Raw genomic sequence first — 10,317 nt, 5'->3', positions numbered from 1 at the left:
ATGGCAGGAGGGAGGGGTTACTATATTTGGGCAAAAATGGCCGCTCCCAGACTCAGTGATTGCAACAAAAATGTATTAAATTTTTTTTTTTTACTGATTAATGCTAAAAACATTCAATCACTGCGTATTTGTTTTAGGTATAAATAATGATCCAATGATCATTCTGGACTTTTCCTTTAACTATTAAGGCTGGTTTAACATTAGAGGTATGATAAATGAGATAAATAAGTCAATTCCACTCACTAACTAATAAAACCAGCGTTAGTTTAGGATTAATGGTTTTTCTGCAGAAGTTTATAAATTAGATCTCGATGGTTTGGCGTCGCTGGTTTCACTGACAAAACAAAAATAAATAAATAAAACAATCCTAGCAAGGATTTTAGCATCAGTGGTGATTTTCATCTCAAATGCATTATTATTTGCTGTGCTGGGAGCTCTCAGTGTTATCATAGATTTCAGAGATATTTCTACCTGAAAGGAAGCTCTGATAAACTTATTCTCAGGGATGGCAAAGCTGCTGTACAGCACTTGCTCTGCATTTTTACAAAAAAAGGTGTGAAACATGAGCTTCTAGATATGTTTTCCAAGTATCTCCCTGCTGAAGTATTGGATAATGTGGTCAGATCTCGCAGTGATTACACAGAAACATGTCGGGTGGTCTCTATGTCTGACCATCTCAGAACAACATACCAGAAATTTGGTTTGGAAAAGAGCCGAGAAAGAAAAGTCCTTATTTTCCGCAGAGTTTTTCTTACAAACATGAATCCAACTTAAAACATTTTTTTAAGTTTAACCGGCTTAAAATGCAGCAGTCTGCTGATATAGGAAAAAAGAAGTGAGTCGGGTTTCATAAGTTCCAGAAAATCACTACCTATATGTGGTTGTTGGTATCTTAAATGATCCACTGATTATATTAATTGTTAACAATAAAAAAGAATCGTGTTAAAACATTTTTGCGCAGCTTTGAAAAGCAAACCCAACAAAAACAGATTGGACTCCAAGGCAACAGGTACAGGTTACGTTTTAGCTGTGATGCGATGGAGAAAGGAACTGGAGCAAAGATGTGTTATAACTTAGCTACATTCTTAGCAGGAACAACTTCAAGCTAAATGTAAACAACTTTACTTGAGAAGAAATCAGGGGAGGTCCAAATCCTGCTGCCTGTATACAACCAGCCTAGAAAGCTGCACAGCATCAGGCAAGCTGATCTGGTTTGCTCTATGTCAGGGTTTACTGTGACGAAAGGACTGAAGCAGCAGCACATCAGCAGGAGCATGATGAAGTTAATAAAAACACCAACATACATGAATAAATTCCAGAAAAGTTTAAAAAAAACAATCCACTGGACTTGGTTTCCAAGATTTGAAGACGTTTGGCTTCCCCTCCAGGGAGTTTTCTCAATTCAAATGTCTGGATCTGCAGTGAGTTTGAATCTTTATATAGACAAAGCCTTGTATTGCTTGGAAACATGCAAATTGAAACCGACGAGAGGGTCGTTTGGTTCCATTGTTAGGCTGTTATATCTGAAATTCAGATATTACAGGCTAACAGGCTACAGGCTCCTGGAGGGGAAGCAAAAATTGCTTCAAATTTTGAAAACCAAGTCCAGTGGATCGTTTTTTAAACTTTTACGGAATGACTATGACCTGGATGACTGAGAATCTTCATCAGCATACATGAATAAACCAGGATGATAGCCATTAGATGTGAACGGGATGCAGGACATAGACAGGAGACCAGGACAGAAAGGAAAACAGGAAACACAGACTTAAATTCTATTAGGATAAACAGAAAAACAGGTGAGTGCAATGACATATAAATGTGTGGAGATTGACATTACCTCTCATGTAAGGGAGGGGACTGTCAGGGTTTGGTTGTGGTTTGAAGACCCAAATGCAGAGGCAGGGAGGCAGAGGTGAGTTTCTTGTAGATTTAAAGAGTGGTTCATAAACAACAGAGGCAGGAATCTAAAAAATCCAACAAGAAAAAAGAAAAACAAACCAGAAGCATGGGGACCTCGGGGGCAAACATTCACGACGAGGTAAGACGGAGTTAGACAAAGTTAGACGAGGAACCGGCTCAGAGGAACTGCACAAGGAGAGTATTTATGGCTGACTGAACAAAGAGAGGACTAACGAGCAGATGGGGAGCAGGTGTGAAGAGAGCAGTCTAAGGAGCTGGTGGAAAGGAGACAATTTTCATATTCCTACAGTATTCTACTCGTTTGACTTCCTGATAGATGAGTCCGAGTAGCGCCATCTCACTGCGGAGTCCAAGGTGGTTTTTAGACGTACAGTGTGAGCAGATAGACCGCATCAGAGCGTCGGGTCGCACAGTGTGAGAACAAACATGGTGAGCTGTGAACTTTTAAACCCTGAGGTTTCGTTGTACAGTGTGAGCTGCATTGTGTGCAACAATTGACAGAATCGTACAGTGTATGCCCAGCCTTAATTATTAATGGTTAATTTTACAATGCATTCTAGAAGAGGTGGCTATGATATAGAGTTCATTATTTAATATTTAGCTACTGCATGTCTTTTATTTTGCAGCATGGCTGGAGATGCCAGTTTGCCATGTGCTTTGTTGTTCTCTTTCGGAACGGACATTTTAACCTTATACTTAGAAGGCTGTTGCAGAAAAGAAAAGATGGGGGGTTGTTTAATGAGGTAGAATTGGTGTGCACCATTAAGATCCTGCATGACTTGATGATTTCTGTTTTTTTTATGTTCATCTCCATTTCTCAAGATTCTTATCTTTTTTGAAGCCTTGTTAAAACACGAAGAAAGGGACTAATGGTGTCTGTGAGGTAAAGGATCCAGGTCTTAACAAGGGAGCTTGATATTTAAGAACTGAGATCTGACCCACATGCAGTAAACCACTCAGAAAACCAGGGTAAAAGTTTTAAACAGGTTTATTGCTAACGTCAGCGGGGGGTGGATTCAGGAAACTCAGTGTGCTGGTAAACCGTAACTGGAAGAGGGAAGGATCCGTGGGAACTTTGAGCGATGGCTGGAGAGACAGAGAAAACAGCACTCACGTTAGTGGAGCAGACCTTTTTTCCCAGAATCCAGTTAGTGTGGATTTATCCAGAGGTAGAGGCTCATTGGAGGGCGGACAGGTTTTAGACTTGCTTGGATCCTGAGGAGCTATTGAGCGGACTGTCACCCTGGAAATCCAGGAGGATTTGAACGGAACTTGTGGAGGTTTATCCCCTGCTCAGTGTGAAACTCAAACAATCCTTCCAGGGGAAGAAGGCCAAACATCCAGCTTGTAGGAAGGCTTCCTGCTGAAAGGGCAAAGACAAGGTTAGGCTCAGGGAGACAAAGACTCAGTTAGACTCTGCTAAACTCAGTTTGGCTAGAGTACCCAAAACTGGCAAACACTCTGGCGTCGAGGTAGTGGCAGTCCACCGTTCAAATAGTCCTCAGTGATGAGCCAACCAGCCGCAGGTGTGTGGGAGGACCAACGAGAACAGGGCGCCACCTGGTGGTGGAGGGAGAGAACAACACAAAAACACAACCCACACAAACTGGATTCCTAACAAGAAGTTTTAAAGAGACTTTTAAAATCTGTGACTTGTCTCAAACAGTATTGCCATTAATTAAATATTCTCAAGTCTGGGGCCACCCACACCTGCTGTTAAGCATATTTTCCTTCCGTAGAATCTTTTTGTAAATCCTTTACACAGGAGCACGCCCATGCATACATATCACAGGAGTTTGTTTCCAGGAGTTCCCAGATGCACACTAATACTAAGCTGCAGCTACAGATATATACCACCCTGTTATTGTGCGATCACCATTGGGTTTGAGTTTGACGCACATTGATATCTAAGTGATACCCGCTGCTTTTAAAGCTTTTATTATGTTTATTTTGGTCATCTGTTGTCCTCTTTTTGTTATGTTCTCTGTTTTGTGTCCCTCTCGTCTCATACTTAGACAAACTTTATTGTCATTTTGTATAAACAGAGTGTATACAAAACAAAATTTCGATCCATACAGGTTTTCACTAGTGAAAGTGTAGCTTAGCAGTGAAAGGAACATTTCCATTTATAAAGTGCAGCGATGACTCCTAAATAGGTGTCTGAATAACCAAGTGAGGGTCCAGGTGCTTGCATTGGGGAGTGGTGGCCTAGCGGTTACGGCATAGAGCTTGGAATCCTGAGGTTCTGAGTTCGAGCCCAACTCCCAAAAACTGCAACTCTTGCTCTTTGAGCAAGACCCTTAACCCCACACTGCTCCCTGGGTGCCCCATGAAGGCAGCCCACTGCTCCCCAAGGGGATGGGATTCACAGGTAAATTTCTCCAATGTGTGATAAATAAAGTTCAATTATTATTTACTCCGATTTGAGAGTGTCTTGTGTTTCTATGACTTGGATTATTGGGAGTTTACAAAGGCACAAGGATAATAAAACACTGACAGACATGGATCATGACTCTGCGGTGAGGAATGATCCCAGCAGCTGAATAGTTAAGGTGAATCCAGATACAACTTGATTCTCTACATATATCAAAACAACTCCAATGTGATTTAAACATCATTTCTTTTCTTTGCTGTTTCCTGTGTTGGCTTGTCTGACCCTATAAAGAAGCTTCACAGCCAGAACAACTGCGGTCACCATTTTTTGTAGTTTCTGCCAAGAACTTTCAGCCACATTTTACTGAGAGCACTTGGGCCGCTTCACAATTCACAAGAACCCAAGTATGAACTTGTGTCCTCGCCAAGTATGTTCTTGACAAGAACACAGGAAGTATGAACTCTGGGAGAACAGGAGCATGCTGCATAAATCTGGGTCAATTAGAACAGGAGCGTACTGACAACGTCAACACGTTCAAAGCTTATCTGGAGCTGCATTTAACCTCCTGTTATTAATATTCACTAGATAATAATACATTCTGACTTTTTTTCATTTACTGGAATGAATAATGATTAATATAGTCAGATAAACACAAATTAAATGAACGTTTTGCCAAACAATTTAATCAAACCTCCATCAGAGCCTTGACACGCGGCTATGCAGAAGCGGGCTGCTGTAGATCTGCTAATGTTAGCCCTGGCTGCTATTACCCTCGGAGGTCCGCTGGTTGCCATGGTACTCTCAACATCTGAACTTCTTTTTTTATTATTACACACTAAATCAGTAAATGGGCCATATAGTGTCACTTAAAGGTATTATGTTCTCGCCTCAAATGATCTTCAAACGTACTTTTATAGAACAACAGCAACAGAAAAGAACTTTTAACTTGACACTGTGAGGTCTTTGATCACTAACCTGGAAGCTGGTGATGACGCAGTGCATGCTGGGAGAGCTGTCAGTCTGGGGAACTGACAAATCTGCTCAGATGCATGCTGGGTAAAGAGGGAGGAATGAGAACAACATTCGGGGACTTTGTCCGTTCTTGGTCTTGTGTTTTTGTGAATTGGAACGGTGCTGGGGCTAATGACGTTTCACGAGCACACGACTTACAGGTGACATCACCACATTCAACGCAAAACGAGTACAAAACAGCCTAGGTTTGCCTGCTTCAGCACAGCTGATTTCCAGTGATAGCCAATTACCAGGCATTTGCTAAGCTGCAGTTATTAGAATCAGCTGTGGTCATGAAGGGAAACCTCTAAAACCTGCAGGACAGTAACCCCCGACGACCACCTTTGGGTCCGGTTGGACCTGTACACCTCTGTAGGGGCCCATCTCTTTGTCTTTCAATATTTGCGTGCACACAAGGTTGCTAGGGATATGGTGCACTGTGAATGAAACTGATTCAGGTGACGTTGTTGTTTTGGCGTTGTTGGATTTATCATCTGCTTTTGATACAGTTGATGATGTCATTTTACTTTCCCGTCTGGAACAGTGGGTGGTCATCGGTCACATAGCTCTAGATTGGTTTAGATCATATTTGGCTGAACGTACTTTTTGTGTCTGTCTTGATGGCCATAGGTCCCCCTCTGCTCCACTGTCATGTGGTGTCCCACAGGGCTCAGTTCAAGGCCTGCTCCTTTTCTTACTTTACCTTCTTCCTCTCGGCTCTATTTTTAGAAAACATGGGATTGCCTTTCACTGCTATGCAGATGACACACAGATATACTTACCTCTAAAGAATGTAAACTCCTACCTAAAGAAGGTAATGATCTTTGGCAGATCCACTGCTGATTCCGTGACTAGTCTTGGCTCCTTTGCTCAGTACGTTAAGCCGGTTATTACTAATTTAGGGGCTAAGATGGATGCTGGTCTTAAAATGGAAGCGCACATCAGAGCCGTTATAAAGTCCAGCCTTTTCCACTTAAGGCAGCTAGCCAAAATAAAACCCATTCTTTCAAAACAACATTTCGAAACAGTGATCCATGCATTTGTGACCACACGGCTGGATTACTGTAACTCACTTTATACAGGGCTCAGTGATTTGTATATTTCTCAACTTCAGAGGGTTCAAAAAGCTGCTGCACGTCTTATAACAGGTACACGAAAATTCGACCACATTTCCCCTGTTTTAGCTTCCTTACACTGGCTGCCAGTACATTTTAGGATTGATTTTAAAATTCTTTTATTTGTTTTTAAAACTCTTAATGGCCTTGCTCCTTCTTATCTGTCTGAGCTGTTACATTCTTATACACCCTCCCGTTCCCTCGGGTCAGCTGATCAGTTGCTTCTGAGGGTCCCAAAGACAAAATGCAAACTCAGAGGAGACCGTGCTTTTTCTGTGGCAGCTCCTAAGCTGTAGAACGATCTGCCTCTGAACAGAAGACAGGCCTCTTCTCCTTTTTAAGTCCCTTCTTAAGACTCATCTTTTTTCCTTGGCTTTTGGCACAATTTGAGAGGTTTTACTTTGTTTTATTCTCTTTGTATACTAATATGTATTTTACATTCGTTTTTTTTCTATTTTATAATTTTATTGTATTTTATGATTGTGTACAGCACTTTGGTCCTGTCCGGTGCATAAAGTGCTTCATAAATAAAGTTGGTATGGTAATGAACCGTACATTTTATTTTAAATTTAAAAATCTCTTTAGGGTGAAGGGATGGACTTGTAGCAATAGAATGGCAGGTGTATTCTCCAGTCTCAACTTCTCTTTTGTCTTTGTTTAAAATTCCTAAATAAGAATCTTGAATACTTTCGGAGGGGGGGTTGTGCATAATTTATCCAAGCATTGGCTATTATTGTAAATATTCCAATCAAATTCTTCAATTGCCAGAATTTCTACAAAATATTAAAATAAATCAAAATCTAAAAAAATCTATTTTTACTGCTGAATACATCAATGTTTGTGTTTCTGGAACAACGTGTACCGAAAACAATCTGTACTATGATTTTGAGAAAAAGGTACGTGCTGAAATTTGCATTTTTAATACCTTTACAGTACAAATTATTACACATCCATTTTTTAACCCAAGCATATTTCTGGGAAACGATTGGAAGAATAAAGAAGATAAACTAAAAGCTGTGGAATGTAATAAAAAAAAAAAACTCCATCCGTCTTTTTTTTATGCGTTAGATGGAGTCACTAAACCCTTTCTATTGAATCCAGAGATAATTTTTTTTATTTCCAATGTAAGTGAGAGAGACTGATGAAAAACAACTCAATTTAAGTTTTGTTTTGGATTATATGGCTGCTGGATTTGTTTCAGACCACTGAGTCATTCTGGAGGCTCCAACTTCCAAAACCATTTCACATTTAATGTCCCCGACTGACAAGCCAAACTAAAAACATGCCAATAAATCACAAATGAGAGGAAGCTTGCCAGTTTAACAGAAAGATTGTAGGATTTGCAAACTTATACCCCTGTTGTGCATTATGTCTGATGGAAGGATAGTAAATCTGCATCTCATTCTTTGAATTTTTGGAATAGTTTGGGCTCTACTCTCTCTGGCGCTCCTGCATCATTGACCAGAGTTGAGAGAAACTTTGAAACTTGTACAGTCAGTTCCAGGATATTTGGAGGTGTTGTTACAATAATTACAGCTGAGATGGATGATTTAATAACCCTATTTATTTCATCAGATTTGTACATTCTTATAATACAGCTTAATGAAGCTTATCCACACTATTTTGAAATTTTAAATTGACGCTGTGTTCTCATCCATATGTTTTTGTATTTAATGGTTCCTGTAGTGGTTAAGTTTGTTTTTTTTGGTTTGTTTTTTTGCATTTAGCTTGGTTTTCATTCAGCTGCTCCATTGTTTACATTTTCCATAGTTCAATTTCAATTCAATTCAGCTTATTTCTATAGCGCCTATTCACATCATGTCATCTCAAGGCACTTTCCAGTTCACCAGATCGATTCAAAGTTTTCTATCTAAGGAAAACTACTTGATTCAATCGACGTATTGACTTGAAGGCAATCCCTTACACTAAGCATGCTTGCAGCGACAGTGGAGAGGAAAAACTCCCTTTTAACAGGAGAAACCGCCAGCAGAACAAGGCTCAATGTGCGGTTTAAATCGTCAACGAAACCCCACATAAGTATGGTTGACGAAATAAACTATACCACTAAATGCTCAGGTTAAAGTGTCTGATTTAATATTTCCCACTTTAATATAAAGGGGCAGATATTACTTTCAAGCAGTTTTGTTTTTATATTAGTTTTGTTTTTACTTTTGGTCAATTTTAATCATGATAGTTTATATTGTTAGATGATTTTTATGGCTGCTATCCACAAAACGTTACTTCTTTGTAAAACAGATTCTGATCTCAGTGGGACTTCCAGATCAAATAAAGGCAGATTTTGCAATCAGAATTAATATTAGCAATCATAATTCAACTAAATATGTACAGTTTCATTTCGATTTGATGTTAAATGGTGAAAAAAACATCCCTTTTGATGATTCTGTTTGTACAAACCATTTTGTTTCTTTCCTGTTTTAGGAACTGTTGAGGAGACAGAAAGCTGCAGAGCCATAATGAAATCAGTGGATAGAACCCAAACAGGACGGCCATCAAACAGCAGGGACTCTCAGAAACACACGAGCTAACACAGACGAAGATACACTGAATAGAGACAGACTCGACACTTTGTCCAAGCCACGGGAAGACCCTTAAAACAGCAGGAACTGCCAGAACGCATCATTAACAGATGACTTCTAAATATATACACACGCATACAAGCAAGCAAGGGTGGAGACTGGGCTCTGTGTCCAAACCATGGGGAGATGGTAAAACAGCAGGCTGCAGTCAAAACACGGTTTGAACTGGTTTCACGCGCACTCCAGGAAACATCTCTCCATTTTACAGCCGCGACGGAGGGGAAACCCAAGACCCGTCGGCCCAAATGAAAACCATCCTCTTCAATGCAAATCATTACGTGTTTCAGAGGAGTTTATTTAATTTATTCACCGAGGCTGAGCTAAAGCGGATTTCATGTCTGTGTGTTTTCGTTGGTCGAGAGGCAAACGTTTGTTCGTCTCTCTTTGATGGATAAATACAAATTTTTTTCATAGACACCAGCTTCCAAAAAAGGAAGACGGTTTATCTTAGCTCACACTAAAATTAACCAATTTATTCACTATCTGAAAACATTTGGTGTGCTCTGTTTTATTTACAAAAAGAATACACAATTTAAGAGTCACATGACAAACATTTTAGAAAAAATTCATAATGGTCTTTGTGCTTTCATGAAATTTGTACAACTTTAGAAAGGTTTACAATTCATTGTGTCTAAGAAAATGGCTCCTTTTGAAACTGATGCCTGCAAAATGTTTTAATAAAAGTGGATGAAAGCTTCAACCACCTGACTGTGCAATGAGTGATCTTAAGACTGCTGTAAGAGTATAACCAGGAAGCGAGGTAGGAGGGCAAAATAGGTTTAGCGCCACCGCAGCACGGGAGGATTACGCCCAGGAGCAAATGGATATAAATACACCGGAGGGGGAAAAAAAAAAAAAATGAATCGATTCTCTTGCGGACGTGTCGATGCATTGGATCGTCGGCTGTTGGATCGATGCATCGATACAAAACGATTATTATTTACACCCCTAGTGATAACTGATTAATATTTTGTGGTTTGTATGTATCTGATCACAAGACGGATTAAATTGCGGCATAAGTGCCTGCTCTGTGTGCTCCCTTATGGGAGCACACAGAGCAGCAATTTAGCAATTTAGCCAGCATATGCCTATGTACAAAAAAAATAAAAAAAATGCTAGCATACGTCAGAGCATGTGAACAGAGCGGAGCGCCGCACAATTCCCGCTCAGGAGGATTTTCGCTCATGCGTTCTGCTGCACAAAGGTGCGCCAGACCACTCTTCAAAATCCGCCCCCCTGCTCACCTTAATTTTCCTGCTGCTTCAGCAAAATAGCTCCATTTTTACTTCATGTAATT

At 40.1% G+C, this 10,317-nt stretch overlaps 1 long non-coding RNA gene across 2 annotated transcripts in view; it reads left to right on the top strand.

Annotated features, from left to right (window-relative positions):
• LOC107104947 overlaps positions 1–9,702 on the top strand; it is a 16,151-nt gene extending 6,449 nt beyond the window's left edge. For both annotated transcript variants that reach the window (XR_001482309.1, XR_001482308.1), the window contains exon 3: positions 8,863–9,702. This is a non-coding gene — a long non-coding RNA (uncharacterized LOC107104947). The remainder of the gene's footprint in view (positions 1–8,862) is intronic.
• Positions 9,703–10,317: the final 615 nt, after the last annotated feature.

The sequence above is a fragment of the Cyprinodon variegatus genome, unplaced genomic scaffold, assembly GCF_000732505.1.
Source record: "Cyprinodon variegatus isolate N-32 unplaced genomic scaffold, C_variegatus-1.0 Scaffold1971, whole genome shotgun sequence".
In the NCBI taxonomy this organism is placed as follows: Eukaryota; Metazoa; Chordata; class Actinopteri; order Cyprinodontiformes; family Cyprinodontidae; genus Cyprinodon; species Cyprinodon variegatus.
This window is presented reverse-complemented; position numbering and strand designations above follow the sequence as displayed.